We start from the raw sequence: 15,235 nt of genomic DNA, 5'->3' as shown, positions 1-15,235 counted from the left end.
AGAGCCAGACATCCTGGAATGTGAAGTCAAGTGGGCCTTAGAAAGCATCACCGAACAAAGCTAGTGGAGGTGATGGGATTCCAGTTGAGCTATTCCAAATCCCGAAAGATGATGCTGTGAAAGTGCTGCACTCAATATGCCAGCAAATTTGGAAAACTCAGCAGTGGCCACAGGACTGGAAAAGGTCAGTTTTCATTCCAATTCCAAAGAAAGGCAATGCCAAAGAATGCTCAAACTAGCACACAATTGCACTCATCTCACACACTAGTAAAGTAATGCTCAAAATTCTCCAAGCCAGGCTTCAGCAGTACATGAACCGTGAAATTCCAGATGTTCAAGCTGGATTTAGAAAAGGCAGAGGAACCAGAGATCAAATTGCCAACATCCGCTGGATCATCGAAAAAGCAAGAGAGTTCCAGAAAAGCATCTATTTCTGCTTTATTGACTACGCCAAAGTCTTTGACTGTGTGGATGACAATAAACTGTGGAAAATTCTTCAAGAGATGGGAATACCAGACCACCTGACCTGCCTCTTGAGAAACCTATATGCAGGTCAGGAAGCAACAGTTAGAACTGGACATGGAACAACAGACTGGTTCCAAGTAGGAAAAGGAGTACGTCAAGGCTGTATATTGTCACCCTGCTTATTTAACTTATATGCAGAGTACATCATGAGAAACGCTGGGCTGGAAGAAACACAAGCTGGAATCAAGATTGCCGGGAGAAATATCAATAACCTCAGATATGCAGATGACACCATCCTTATGGCAGAAAGTGAAGAGGAACTAAAAAGCCTCTTGATGAAAGTGAAAGAGGAGAGTGAAAAAGTTGGCTTAAAGCTCAACATTCAGAAAATGGAGATCATGGCATTTGGTCCCATCACTTCATGGCAAATAGATGGGGAAACAGTGGAAACAGTGTCAGACTATTTTTTTGGGCTCCAAAATCACTTCAGATGGTGATTGCAGCCATGAAATTAAAAGACGCTTACTCCTTGGAAGGAAAGTTATAACCAACCTAGATAGCATATTGAAAAGCAGAGACATTACTTTGCCAACAAAGGTCCGTCTAGTCAAGGCTATGGTTTTTCCAGTGGTCATATATGGATGTGAGAGTTGGACTATGAAGAAAGCTGAGCACTGAAGAATTGATGGTTTTGAACTGTGGTGTTGGAGAAGACTCTTGAGAGTCCCTTGGACTGCAAGGAGATCCAACTAGTCCATCCTAAAGGAGATCAGCCCTGGGTGTTCTTTGGAAGGAATGATGCTAAATATGAAACTCCAATACTTTGGCCACCTCATGAGAAGAGTTGACTCATTGGAAAAGACTCTGATGCTAGGAGGGATTAGGGGCAGGAGGAGAAGGGGATGACAGAGGATGAGATGGCTGGATGGCATTACTGACTCAATAGACGTGAATCTGAGTGAACTCCAGGAGTTGGTGATGGACAAGGAGGCCTGGTGTGCTGCGATTCATGGGCTCGCAAAGAGTCGGACACGACTGAGCGACTGAACTGAACATCTTTCACTCACTCACTCACTCACTCACTTTTCTCCTGTCCAGCTCTCACATCCATACATAACTACTGGAAAAATCATAGCTTTGACTATATGGACCTTTGTAGGTAAAATAATGTCTCTCCTTTATAATATGCTGTCTAGATTGGTCATAGCTTTTCTTCCAAGGAGCAGGCGTCTTTTAATTTCATGGCTGCAGTCACCATCTGCAGTGATTTTGGAGCCCAAGAAAATAAAGTCTGTCACGGTTTCCATTGTTTCCCCATCTATTTGCCATGAAATGATGGGTTGTAACTTTAATACATGATTCTCTTTAGTTTAGTTTTCTATATATTTATCCCTAATTCTTCCCAAATTCTCTAGCAGAACTGTAAAAATTGCTCTCAATCTAATTTTCCAAACAGTCAAACATAGTTCCTTTTTTTTTTTTTTCCTGGACCATAATCCTTCTGGAACTTTCTGTTCTCCTGATACATTTGAACTGACTCTCCTCTATGGTTTACAACACCACTATCATGCTGGACATCTCTTTATCCTCATCCTAGGAATTTTCTTTGCCTCTCTTCTCTTAGTTGCCCTGTGATCCCATGCCCTAGATCTCATGATTTCTTCTTTCTTGTTTATATTCTCATTTTGCTGAAGCATATTCTGTAATAGCTTTCTAAGAAAGGATACATAGTAGGAATATTTTTGTAATGAGTATCTGAAAGTATATATTTTAAACTCTTACTGTTGATAATTTGGCTGAGCATAAAACCCTAGGTTAGAAATCAATTCCTCTCATGAATCTGAAAACACTGCTCACTGCTTACTAATTAGATTTCATTCTTGTTGAGTACAGTGCCATTCTGATTTCTGATGCTTGTATGTAAACTTTTAAAAAAGAACACTGGTTTAAAATTTCTCTATATCCCTAATGTTCTAAATTTTCATGACGAGTTGCCCTAGGGTATGGTATTTCTATTGGTTGTGCTGGGCACTCAGTGGGCCCTTTTGATTTGGAGACTCTTCTTTAGTTCTGGGAAATACACATTTACTCTTTCTTTTCTTTTTTGTAACTTTGTCTCCACTGACATTGAAGATTTAGAAAGAGAGGAATTAAACGATGAAGCAATATCCTTGAGGAGTAGTTAGGTGCTCAAATTTTCTATATTTCTATTCACTTAAAAAATTTTAAAGTATACAGGCAATATTGCTAACCATAAGCATAACGTACAGCAGATCTCTAGAACTTATTCATCTTGCATAACTCAAACTATACCAGTTGAACAGCATCTCATTTCCCCCACCCCCAGCTCCTGGCAACCTCTATTCTTTTTCCTATATCTATGACTTTGACTATTTTAGATTCCTCATACAAATGGAATCATGCAGTATTTGTCCTTCTGTGACTGACTTATTCCCTTAAAACTAAGATCATAATAGGAAAATGGGCAGGATATGAGCAAACATTCCATAGAAGAGGGAACAGAATATAGCTAATAAGCATACAATAAGATTTAAAACACTATTAAAATATTGCTTTAAATTCATCAATTATCAAACAAAACAGTAATAGTTAATCCTGGTGAAGACAACTAAAACAGGCGTTTTCACATTTTGTCAATAAAAGCATATTTCAGTTCAGTTCAGTTCAGTCGCTCAGTCGTGTCCAACTCTTTGCGACCCCATGAATCGCAGCACGTCAGGCCTCCCTGTCCATCACCAACTCCCGGAGTTTACTCAGACTCAGGTCCATCGAGTCAGTGATGCCATCCAGCCATCTCATCCTCTGTCGTCCCCTTTTCCTCCTGCCCCCAATCCCTCCTAGCATCAGAGTCTTTTCTAATGAGTCAAGTCTTCCATGAGCATATTTGGGTACCCTCATATTGAGGTTGGGGGAAAATGTATATATATATCCAGTCTTAAAAATATTCAAATCCTCTAACTCCACCTCCAGAATTCTATACTAAAGAAATTATCAAAGATTTTTTTATAAGGTTATTAATCTGAACATTTTTCAGAAAAGAGAAAGCTATTTTTAGAAACCTCAAATGTCTAACATTTGTGTTAAGTAAATTATGGTAAATTCAAACAATGGATTTGTTACCCAACTATTAAAAATTTGGTTTCCAAAAACTGTTGGATTATATGTTGTCATTTTATACTTGTCTGTATTTTTCTAGATTTTCAACAGTGAAAATATATTTCACCTTTAATTACAGAAAGAGACAAACACTTTCTCAGAAAATATTTTTAAACAAAATAGACAAGATTTATTTGTTTCAAAGGAAAATATCATAGTATCCTTCATTTCGTTTGTCTCCATAAAAACACAGTTAAGTTTAAACATTTTCTAGGTTAAAATCTGAGCAGTGAATAGCATTTCTTTGGACTGTATTCTCCACAATCTCTTAATCTTAAATGAGTAATAGGTTTATAAACCTAATCTCTAAAGGAAGAAAACACTGTGGAGATGATATGCCATAAATCACACTCTTAGTGGCACTATTTGGCCTTTGATTCCCAGGGCTTATGCATTAGAGTCTTTTCATTTCTTTCAAAATCAAAACCAAAACCTTTATGTTGATTAAATCTGAGAACCACTTATCAAGAAGCTGAGACTAGAGTTTGGGTCTAACAGTAGTTCTACTCAAAGTGTAGTCTATGGACCAGTAGAATCAGCCTCTCCTTGGAATTTATTAGACTGGTAAAGGGTTGGACTTACTGAATCAGAACTTCAGGAGTGACAGGTGATTTTTATGCAGCCTCAAGTTTAAGAATTAACACATATCTAGAGGAAATTAAGCAAAGAGGCTAATAGTATGCAAAGGGAGGGAGGTACAGAGCCCATCCAATGTTCAATGTGTATATATATATATATTTAAAGCATATACATTATTATAAAATATTCTAAAAACAAACTTTTTCCATACTACAAACTAGAAGTTATGGCTAGAAAATATTTTCTTGGATTTGGACTAAAAAAGGTTGACAAATTAGCATAGGTCTTGGATCAAAGGGTAAAAGGAATCTATAATTCATTCCTGGTTCCAGACAGCTCATTAAATTAAGGCTAAGTGTTTCACATAGGAATTTAGGTATGTATGCAGTAAATATTTTGGCTATATTTCTGTCAAACCATGATTGGTTACTGGCAGGTGATCAGCTGAAGATGATGGGATCTTCACTTCTTTCAACCTCTTTCCACTTTGGAGTCATGACTCAGTAGGCAAAACTCAGTAGTCACCGTGACTGGCTTAAAGTGTGCTTTACAGAGCCCTTCCATTGACAATGAAAGGGAAGTGAATGGGGTAGAGAGGGAAGGAAGGAGAGATGAACAGGTTAGACTCTACTTCTCCCAACCCCTTGCCTTCAACCAAAACAGCTCAGCCTTTACCTTTTTGTGTCCACTTATCTGTGGAATATACTTGAACAAAGATCTCCCCTCTAAAAAACATTTTGAAAATTTCTATTCTCTACTACATGTTCTCAACAACCCAATAAAAAGCCATAGCTTAAGGAGCTGTTACTGCTCCTTGTTAACTGTCTATCACCACCACCTGGCTGTCAAAAGGACTCACGATGCATAATGGGCAGGTGGTCCTGCTTCCAGGACTCCCTTCTCCAACCACTATCATTAGGGATGAATAAACTAATAATGTTGCAAGTTGCTGTGTTGGATGTGAGGCTAAGCATATCACATAAACCAGCCTATAAACTGAACCTGACATTACACTATCTAAGGAGTAAAAGATTGGGGACTGCTGTTCCAAAAAACAGTAATTTAAACATTGCTGTCTCATGTATATATTACTGTATAACAAACATTCCACAACTTAGTGGCTTACAACAATGACTGATTATATCTCACAGTTTTGTGAGCTGGCTAAGGGTTTTTTTGCAGTTCCAAAAGATGGGTTCTGGAAATGTTTTGAATAGAAGCAGAATGGCCCTCTCCCACCAAATAAGAGAAGTCCTTCAAAGTAATCTCCTTGGGAGACAATTCACCCAGCAATGCTCCTATTCAAAACATTTCAAGAACTCATCTTTTGGAACTGTGAAAAACCCCTTAGCCAATTCACAAAACTGGATACAATCAGTCATTGTTGTAAGCCACTAAGTTGTGGAATGTTTGTTAAACAGTAATATATAAGTGAGACAGAAATGTTTAAATTACTATCCTTTTGGAGCAGGAGATCAAAAGGTGGTTCCCAACCTTTCTGGCACCAGAGACCAGTTTCATGGAAGACAGTCTTTCCATGGACCCGGGGGATGGGGTGGTGGCTGTGGTTTCAGGGTGATTCCAGAGCATTATATTTATTGTGCATTTTATTTCTATTGTTATTACATCAGCTCCACCTCAGATCAGACATTAGATCCTGGAGGTTGGGGACCCTAATTTGGAGGATATTTAAAAGGAAATGATTAGCCTCGCAGAAAAACTCTAGCTATCTAGAACCTTCAGAGATTAGGTTGGTCTGATAACAGTTTGGCTGTATCTTTTTAAAAAAAATTTATTTATTTGGCTGCTTCACGTTTAGTTGTGGTACATGCAGGATCTTTTTTTGCAGTGCTCAGGCTTCTTTTTAGTTGTGGCTCTAGGGCTCCAGAGTGTGACGCTTCAGTAGCTGTGGGGTGTGGGCTTAGTTCCCCAACCAGGGATCAAACCCACATCCCCTGCATTGTAAGATGGATTCTTAAACACTGGACCACCAGGGAAGTCCCTGGCTGTATCTTTAAATAAACAGATCCTTGTTATCCTTAAGATAACAAGAAAATAACATTTGGAAGTGAAACAACTCTCAGATGAATGGGATCAGGAGTGGGTTCCCAACTCTCCCATCTGAGTTTTTGCTTTTTCCCTTGGGGTCTTCTGAATCCTATCTATACTGACTTTAGGAATATTCTGATCTTTCTTTTACCTGAACATGGGTAAAAACCGATTTTCTATTTTTTCCCTAAGGACACTATATATAAGGTTCTATTTTCGTTCTTAAAATAATTATATAAGAGAAGAAAGGAAGTACAAAAGTATAAAAACAGATAAACAAGTTAAATATAGATTTTAGGATCCTAAGATAAACTTAAGTATAAACTTTGGATCCTAAAATAACTAAATCTAGCCAGAAGTTGGCTGACTCTTTTTCCCTCTCCACCCAGTTATCAACTTGTCATCCTTGACCACAGGATCTCACACAAGAAGCCAAAAACAGCATACATTTCAGAGCTCAAAGTCTCATCTTCCAAGAATTCCAGAGAACAGCAATTTTCTGCTTTAAGTATCAAGAATAATTTTTTTTTAATTTAGGTATTTTGGTAAAACTTTTAAAATGTATACTTTTACTTACACACTTTTGTTTTATACACAGTATATAGACTATAACTTAACTTTTCTTTGGTGACTCTGTGCTACCAATGCAGCGGACCTGGGTTCAAACTCTAGCCAGGGAACTGGATCCCACATACCACAACTAGGAGTCTGAGAGCTGCAACTTAAGGATGCCACATGTTGCAACTGAGACCTGGAGCAGCCAAATAAATAAATATTTTAAAAATAAATAAGGATGAGAGAAAGAAATTTTAAAAATCAGTTTAGTGTTTCTAGACAAAATAATGAACAATCTGAAAAGGAAATTAAGAAAATAATTCCATTTACAACAGCATCAGAAAGAGTAAAATACTTAGGAATAAACTTAACCAAGAAGGTAAAGGCTTGTACACTGAAAACTATAAAATGCTACTGGAAGAAATTAAAGAAGTAAGTGGGAAGATATCATGTGTTCATGGATCGTAAGACTTAATATTGTTAAGATGTCAACACCTGCAATATGCAACACCTGCAATACGGATGGAAATTATGCTAAGTGAAATAGGCTAAATCACAGAATGACACAGAATGACAAATACTGCCCAATTCCACTTATATCAGGAATCTAAAATAGTTAAATTCATGAATCAGAGAGTAGAATGACAGCTGATTGGGGGGAGGGAAATGGGGAGTTGTTGTTCATTGCGTATAAAGTTTCAGTCAAGCAAGATGAATAAGCTCTAAAGATATGCTGTAAAACAATATACCTACAATAAACAATATATTGTAAACTTAAAATTTGTTAAGAGGGTAGATCTTATGTGAGGCTTCCCTGGTGACTCAGATTGTAAACAATCTGCCTGCAATGAGGGAAACTCAGGTTCAATCCCTAGGTTGGGAAGATCCCCTGGAGAAGGGAATGGCTACCCACTCCAGTATTCCTGCCTGGAGAACCCCATGGACAGAGAAGCCTGGTGGGCTACAGTCCATGTGGTCACAAAGAGTTGGACATGACTAAGCAACTAATACTGTGTTCTTTCTGTAATAATGAAAAGATGTCAACTGCCCAAAGCAATCCACAGATTCAGTGAGATCCCTTTCAAAATCCTAATGGTAATTTTTACAGAAATAGAAAAATTCATTCTAAAATTTGTATGAAATCACAAGGGATCCTTAATAGTTAAAAAAAAGGTTGAAAAACAGAACAAAGTTGTAGGAGTCATACTTCCTTACCACACAGCTTACAGTCATCAAAAGAGCAGGGTACTGCCTCATGAGGGTCAGAATGGCCATCATTAAAGGTGGGGACTTCCCTGGTGATCCAGTGGCGAGATTCTATGCTCCCAATGCTGGGTGCCAGGGTTCAATCCCTGGTTGAGGCACTAGGTCCCACATGCCATAACTATGAAATCACATTCTGTAACAGACCTGGTGCAGCCAAACAAACCAACCATTGAAATTTTTTTTTTTTTAGTCTACAAGTAACAAATGCTAACAAATGGTGAAAGGAACCCTCCTACACCATTAATGGGAATGTAAGCTGTGCAGTCACGGTGGAAAACTGTATGGAGGTTCCTCAGAAAACTAAAAATAGAATTACCACAAAAGTTGAAAGTGTTAGTCGCTCAGTCGTGTCTGACTGTTTGCGACCCCATGGACCGTAGCCCACCAGGCTCCTCTGTCCATGGGATTTCCCAGGCAAAAATACTGGAGTGGGTTGCCATTTCCTTCTCCAGGGGATCTTTCTGACCCAGGATCGAACCTGGGTCTTTTGCATTGCAGGCAGGTTCTTTACTGTCTGAGCCACCAGGGAAGCCCATGAAACGATCTAGCAATCCCACTCCTGGGCATATACCCAGACAAAACTATAACACAAAAAGATACATGCATTCCTATGTTCACAGCAGCACCATTCACAGTAGCCAAGACACGGAAACAGCCTAAATGTCCACTGACGGATGAGTGGGTAAAGAAGATGTGGTGTGTATATACTGTGAAGCACTGTCGCTAAGTTGTGTCTGGCTTTTTGTGACCCATGGACTGCAGCACACCAGTCTTCCCTGTCCTTCACTATCTCCTGGAGTTTTCTCAAACTCACGTCCACTGAGTTGGTGATGCCATCCAAGTGATGCCATGAAGTACTACTCAGTCATAAAAAAGAACACAATAATGCCATTTGCAACAACATGGATGCAACTAGAGATTATCATACTAAATGAAGTAGTCAGAAAGACAAAGACAAATACCATATGATATCACTTGTATGTGGAATTGAAAATATGACACAAATGAATCTAAGAAACAGAAGCAAAATCAGGGGCATAGAGCATAGACTGGTGGTTGCCAAGGTGTGGGGGGTTGGAGGAGTGGATTGGGAGTTTGGGATTAGCAGATGCTAACTGGTATGTACAGAATGGATAAACAACAAGGTCCTACTGTATAGCACACGGAACTATATTCAATGGAAAAGAATATGAAAAAGAAAGTATATATATGTATAACCAAGTCACTTTGCTGAACACTGTAATTCAACTATACCTCAATAAAAAAAAAAAAATAGAGAGCCTAGAAATAAACCTGGCATTTCTGGTCAATTGATACTCAACAAGAATGGCAACACTATTCAAAGGGGAAAGGACAGTCTTCAACAAACGGTGTTAGGAAAATTGGATATCCACATGCAAAAGAATGGGCCCTTATCTTACACTCCATACAAAATTTAACTCAAAATAGATCAAGACCTAACCATAAGAGATAAATCTATTCAAGAAAACTTGGAAGAAAACATAGGGAAAAAGCTTCATGACAGATGAATGGATAAAGAAGAATTGAATTTGGCAATGATTTATTGGCTACACCAAGAGCACAGACAAACAGAGAAAAAATAGGTAAATAGGACCTCATCAAAATTTAAAAACTTTTGTGTATCAAAGAATCACAAAAGAGTGAAAAGGCAACCCCATGAAATGGGAGAACATATTTTCAAATCATAATATCATAATAAGGGACTTCTATCCTAAATATATAAAGAACTCTTACAATTCAACAATAGAAAGATATAACCCAATTAAAAACAGGCAAAGGATTTCTAATGGACTTTTCTTCAAAGAAAATATAAAAACAGCCAATAAGCACAAGAAAAGATACTAAACATCACAAGCCATTAGAAAAATGCAAATCAAAACCACAATGAGATACCACTTCAGACCCATTAAAATAAGTAAAGTCGCTCAGTAGTGTCCAACTCTTTGTGACCCCATGGACTGTAGCCTACCAGGCTCCTCTGTCCATGAGATTTTCCAGGCAAGAGTACTGGAGTGGGTTGCCATTTCCTTCTCCAGGGGATCTTCCCGAACCCAGGGATCGAACCTGGGACTCCAGCATTGCAGACAGACGCTTCACCGTCTGAGCCACCAGGGAAGCCCTCAGACCCATTAGGATGACTATTATTTAAAAAAACAAAACACAAAATAAGTGTTGGCAAATCTGTGGAAAAACTGGAATGCTTGACATTGCTGGTGGGAAAGTAAAATGGTACAGCCACTGTGAAAAATGGTAAGGCAGTTCCTCAAAAAATTAAATGTAAAATTACCATATGATTCAGCAGTTCCATTTCTGGATATATATCCAATGGAATTGAAAACAGGGACTCATATCTGTACACCAATGTTCAAAGCAGTTTTATTCACAATAGCTAAAAAGTGGAAGCAACCCAAGCTTTTATGTGGATAAAAATAATGTGATATATACTTGCAACGGATATTATTCAGCCCTAAAAAGGAAGGAAATTGGGATGCAAGCTACCACATGGATGAACCTTGAAGACATTTTGTTAAGTGAAATAAACCAGTCACAAAGAGACAAATATTGTATGATTAATTTACACGTAGTACCGAGAGTAGTCAAATCATAGAGAAAGAAAGTAGAATGGTGGTTGTCAGGGGCTGGGAGAACAGGAAATGAGTTATTGTTAACGAGTATGCAGTTTCAGTCTGAGAAGATAAAAGTTCTGGAGATAGATGGTGGTGATGACTGAACAACAATGTGAATGTACTTAATGACACTGAATTGTATGTTTAAGAACTGTTTAAATAGTAAATTTCATGTTATATAAATTTTACCACAACTTAAGTAAAAAAGAATAAATGTAATACCAGAGAGATTCTGCTATGAGTTATAACTTTTCATTAGAATGCATCCCATTCTCCACCCTCACCCCCTGAAGTCAATCTCAGAGCAATGTTTATATGTGGTCATTCAAAACAATACACTCATTTTGCATGACAGACTCATTTGACAGGAACTATAATATCATATGTCAATGTTTGAGTGAGTGTTTTCTGGGTAACCTCAACACTGATCAACGGACTATCTCTACAGAGCCTGCCCTTACCCTAACATGCAGTCAGTGAGCCATCTCAGTCAACTGACTTTTACTAAGTGCTCAGTCATTGTGTATGAGTAACAGAAAAAAACGATGAGTTATTGTCCTAAAGTTGCACAGAGAAAAATAGAACACATAAACCTTCCCATGAACTAGGGAAGCAAATAAAAATACAGGAAGCAAATAAAAACACGGGATACTCTGTTATTTATCTGAAATTCAAATTTAACTTGGCATCCTGTATTTTATCTGGCAATGCTCTGCCATATTGGAAGTGAAGAGAAAATAAATAATCCAGAGTGTTTTGGGGATACTGAGGTCTTAACAGGGACCTAGACAGACTAGTGTAGAAAAGCTGATTAAAAACATATTGGTTAACCAGGTCTCTCACGTTATTTCCTTGTTCCCAGAATCCTTAGCGCGGAGTGGAAGAAGACTCTCTTAGCTCCGCTTCTAAAAAAAACCAACAAAAAAAAACATATTGGTTAACCAAAAAAAAAAAAAAAAAAAAAAATTAAAAGTACTGGTCTCTAAACTCCATGCTTAATTCTGCTCAGGAGCCCCTTCCTGCTTTGAGTATCTGTGATCCAAGACTTACTTTCTAAAGTTACAAAGTCAGAGAATGGGAGAAAGAAAAAGTAGAGAAGGATAAACCAAAGCTAGAAATGAGTGAGAGCATACCCAGCTTCCAGTCAGGAAGGACTGGCCTCAAAAAGGGACCTTAGGCACTTAACATAAAAATCAGAGGAAATCAGATTTTGACCTGGCTCAAAGCAGAAGAGAAACAATGACGGAGAATGCTCTACAGCCATACAGTAGGAGGGACACGCAGAGTCGAATACAAATGAGCACATATGTGAGTGAGGAGGGACTGGCATAGCAGAACACCAGAGACAGCGGTGGGATCTCCCAACTCCCTGACACCATTACCATTACTAATTTCCACGGAGCCCCCCAAGAAACTCCAGTCACAGTTTTTACCTACCAATACTCTGAATTGACACTTTCGTACTGTGGTGCTGGAGTAGACTCTTGAGTGTCCCTTGGACAGCAATGAGATCAAACCAGTCAATCCTAAAGGAAATCAACCCAGAATATTCATTGGAAGGACTGATGCTGAAGCTCCAATACTTTGGCCACTTGATGTGAAGAGCTGACTCATTGGAAAAGACCCTGATGCTGGGAAAGATTGAGGGCAAGAGGAGAAGGCGGTCACGGAGGATGAGGTGGTTGGATGGCATCACTGACTCAAAAGATAAGAGTTTGAGCAAGCCCAGGGAGATAGTGAAGGACCGAGAAGACTGGTGTGCTACAGTACATGGGGTCACAGAGTCAGACACGACTCAGTGACTGAACAACAGTACTCTGAGCCCCAGTGACAATAATGCCTCTAGTCGTCAGGCAACTACTTCTTATAAACTCCTGCAGCTTTCCAGCCATTGTTTCATCAGTCAGCAGTATCATCTATTTCCCCATGGACCCTGGGCCAAAATTGAGATCGCCGAACCCTGTCTTAGCTTCAGGAAATTGAATCTGTTCATGTCATCCTCTTAGGAACCAACAAAAACAGATTTCAGGCTCTCTGTTCTTTGAGAATCCCATCTTTAAAAGGCCTGTGTTCTTGTTTATTACTGACACTGTTCAGATAGTGGTAATCCCTGCCTGATGCTGGTCTACTGAGATATAAATGGCTCATATGGCCTGATCATACTATAGTAGTATTTAGGAATCTTTGATAAGTCTCACACTAGGCCAGGCTGGGATGTCTCCCCTCTCCATTGGAGGCAGGGGAAGGGGAGGTATCCAAGAATTAAAAGGGTAAAGTAACTGAGGTCATTCTTCCAACCTGTCCTGAAGCACCAGCTGATCAGGTACACTGAATCAGGTTTGAAGGATGTGGCTAGCCTCCACAATTCTTCCCTAGAGGGAGCAGTTAGTCTCTAGGGCAAGAGGAGGGGGGTCACCTGGGTAAAGCTCTTTAAAGATTATCTGGGCAGCCACTGAAGGACTGACCAATAAAAATTTCTGCAGGCTTGGACCTTAATTTTTTCTTTTTGGTAAACATAAAGGTAAAACAGCTAATAAAAAGAAGCTTCTATGTAAATGAAATTAGATGCATGAACTGAGAGACTGAGTATGTTCAGTTTTATGCTCCCACCATGAGCACCGCAAGTAATCCCCTGACGCCCTTCGTTTTTCCCCCCAATTCATGTAACTAGTGACACGTCTTCCCATGAAACACTGCCTCACAGCCTCTGCATTGGTTTCATTCATTCACTCACCCATCAAATATTTACCGAGTCTACCATGTGCCAGGCACTGTGCTGGGCACTGGAGATACACATGAATCGTGTACGGTCCTTGCCTCCAGGGCAGCCCCCTGGTGTCCTCAGGGCCAGCCTGGCATCCCAAGGCAGCCCTGGGCAACGGGATCACGATACCCTTTGCAGCAGGTAAGAGCGGTAGCAGTGGGCTGGCAAAATGCCAGGCCACAGGTTTTCCCAAGGTAAAACTGTATGTGAGAGAGCGATCCCAGCCCGGCTCAAACAGGCATCAAAGTGGGAACCAGGGGCCAAAGGGGCGGAGGGTGCAAAGGACCCGGCGTGCAGAGGACTCTCGCCGCAGTCGCCGGGTTGGGTGCTGAGCGGCCACGCGCGCTCCTCCAGGGCCGTCACAGGAGATGTGGGGACAACGATGACCCCTGGGCGCGAGTAAGCTGAGGGGGTGTCTCGAAGGGACAGTTTGAGGAGACGGTTAGGGTGGACCTGAGGTGACGCCCCAAAGGATGGCTTGTCCTGGGTGACTGAGGATTTAGTGGATGGCGGAACTGAAGGGATAGGACTGAAGATGAGGTTGGTCCAGAGGGTCAAGCAAGACCGAAGGGTGGGGCTGACGGGACGAGGGCGAAGGGCTGAAGGGAAGGGAGGGCGCGCTAAGGACTGGATAGGTGAGCAAACTGAGGGCCTTTCTCCCAAGGGATCATTTGGAACGCGAGGACAGCGGATCTCCGGGATCTCGCCTGCCCCAAAGACGCGTCCTACCTGGTTTCTCGCCTCGGCGTGGTCCTATCGCGCAGGCAGCGGAAGCGTCTCGCGCCCTGCAGGGGTCGCGTAGCAGCCGTGACAAGCAGTCGTCCCCCTTCTCTCAGACAGCTTGGTAACGCCCGGTCCTCCCCTGCAGCTGTGGCGCCGATGGTCCGATCTGAATTGCCCTCCTGCCGCCCCTTGGGATGGCCAGTAGTTCGGCCCTCTGGGCCAGTGGGGGTGATCGCCCACCTCCTGGCTCCCTCTGCATTGAGCGCCGCGAGTCACGCGCAGTGCTTTCCCGAGAGGGGAGCGGCTGAGCTTCAGCCGTGGCCCCGCCTTCTGCGGCCTGGGCCCCGCCCCTTCGGGGTGGTGCCGGCTAAGTGGCTGGGGTGTGCTGGAACCTAGAATACCCTCGCGCGCGGCTTAACTGGCGTGTGGAAGGCAGGTGCATCTGCGCATCCGCCGTCGCCTAATGGAGCGATTCTCTGTCTGACACCGCAGTACAACCTCTTGGGAAAAATAGAAAGACAAAACTAAAGCCTGACCTCAGCAGAGACCAATTGATCCAGAAGCACGGGTAGGGTGGAGTAGGGGTTGGGTGGTGCCCAGCCTTGATATTTTTAAAAGCACCCCAGCATAGCCAGGATGAAGAAGCCTGGTAAAGTCTAGAACGGAACAAAGACTGTCTCCTCTGGCCAAAAATTTAGTCAGGTTCTTCTGAGTCGGCCCTGGACCAGGCTTGACTTTGGGCTTCCCTCTTTGTCCTTGTAGAATCCAGTTTAAGCAAGAATCCCTTTAAATCGGTTTATTGGAAATTCTCCGCTCTTGATATCTGACCGTCCTTGGTATTTATCACCTTGGCCTGCTTTCAGCAAGAATTCTGTTGAGTTGATCTACCAAGAATCCCCCTTTCCTCTGATGTTTTTTCTTAGTAAATGCTATGTTCATGTCCTTCCAAAATTCATATGTTGAAATCCTAACCCCCAAACATTAGTAGGTGGGGCCTTTGAGAGGTGAT

General features: G+C 41.1%; 1 protein-coding gene across 4 annotated transcripts in view; it reads right to left on the bottom strand.

The window, feature by feature from the left end:
- Nucleotides 1-14,528, bottom strand: part of RUSC2 (RUN and SH3 domain containing 2) — a 61,883-nt gene extending 47,355 nt beyond the window's left edge. For 2 of the 4 annotated variants that reach the window (XM_070794724.1, XM_019966140.2), the window contains exon 1: nt 14,233-14,528. The gene's annotated coding sequence lies outside the window, so the exon portion shown is untranslated. Of the gene's footprint in view, nt 1-11,582; nt 11,645-14,232 lie in introns of those variants that run through there. The other 2 variants (XM_019966146.2, XM_070794726.1) reach the window with 2 other exon arrangements.
- Between the last annotated feature and the right edge of the window lie 707 nt (nt 14,529-15,235).

Source organism: Bos indicus, chromosome 8, assembly GCF_029378745.1.
Source record: "Bos indicus isolate NIAB-ARS_2022 breed Sahiwal x Tharparkar chromosome 8, NIAB-ARS_B.indTharparkar_mat_pri_1.0, whole genome shotgun sequence".
Classification (NCBI taxonomy): domain Eukaryota; kingdom Metazoa; phylum Chordata; class Mammalia; order Artiodactyla; family Bovidae; genus Bos; species Bos indicus.
Note: the sequence above shows the minus strand (reverse complement) of the source record. Positions and strands in the feature narration are given on the sequence as shown.